At 32.4% G+C, this 1,205-nt stretch overlaps 1 non-coding gene across 1 annotated transcript; it reads left to right on the forward strand.

Annotated features, from left to right (window-relative positions):
- The first annotated feature begins 829 nt into the window (after positions 1 to 829).
- Positions 830 to 901, forward strand: Trnap-agg. The gene has a single exon. It is a non-coding gene; the product is annotated as a tRNA-Pro (tRNA).
- Positions 902 to 1,205: the final 304 nt, after the last annotated feature.

The raw sequence follows: 1,205 nt of genomic DNA on the forward strand, positions 1-1,205 counted from the left end.
TGCGCTGATTAAATTGTAGCATTCATTCCCTTCATTCATAATCTTCAGCAAAAAGGACGATTGTCGTTCGGTCTATTATACTTCCTTAAGCACAAATACCAGGGGGCGTTTATATGTGCAATATTTTGTCCAGCATTTAAGAAAATCTAACAATAAGCAAGTTAAAAACAATATCTCTTTACTGCATAACTTTTCTTTAGGGTATAAGACAACAACAAGCATATTTTTACCTCACATGTTTATCTTAAGTTTCCTGAATTTTGCACGCCTGTGGAACATGCAAAAACTCATGTACCGTATTATAGACATAATCACAGCTCGCAGAATATATTTAGGAAACTATTAACACATGCATTAATAATAATTAATGAGTATTTTCAATGGGAAAAATTAAATGAAGTTGCTCTAGTTTAGCCTTGATGATCCTTGTTCTATATTGTCTGATAAAAATTGCGATTTCTTGATTATAAAACGCCACGCTTAAGTTCTTTTCTACACTTTCTCTACACTTCTCTATCAAAACAGTCTATTAGTTTTTCGACACCTCGATAGAGTAAGTAAGTAAGTAAGTAATCCATTACTGCACAATAGTTGCTATTTTAGATTTTTAAAATTAATTCTGTCTCTCTAATTTGTTTTAGGAGTACTAGTAAATGTTACATATTATTTTATTCATCTTAAACGTAATTTGTTATCGCCACATTTTTAGGATACTTGATCGATTTGGCGATAAGACTTAAGTGTAAGAGCAAAACAGATTGTATGACGTACGATGACTTGTTAACCTACTTTCACCTGAATCAAATTAATTTTGTTTAGACAAATCATCGGCTCGTTGGTCTAGGGGTATGATTTCCGCTTAGGGTGCGGGAGGTCCCGGGTTCAAATCCCGGACGAGCCCATATTTTTTAGTGAATAATACTCATCTGTATTATTTGAAATGTATTGTAATACAACCAAATTACATTTAGAGAAAAAAAAAAATTGTTACCTGGAAATGGAAATGGTAAAAGGGCTTATAATAAACGCAAAAAAAATAAATGCGTTAGCAGGGGTGGCGGAGGGTTGATTTAGGGGGTTGAAAAGTTGTGAAAAATTGTATCATTGGAATTTGTGACGAAAGTTGACGTCAAACAAAAAAGTATCTCATACAAAAGTTGTAGATCATGTAATAATTTACAACTTTTGTAGAAGTCAATTTTTTA

The sequence above is a fragment of the Anoplophora glabripennis genome, unplaced genomic scaffold (assembly GCF_000390285.2).
Source record: "Anoplophora glabripennis isolate ALB-LARVAE unplaced genomic scaffold, Agla_2.0 scaffold19, whole genome shotgun sequence".
Classification (NCBI taxonomy): Eukaryota; Metazoa; Arthropoda; class Insecta; order Coleoptera; family Cerambycidae; genus Anoplophora; species Anoplophora glabripennis.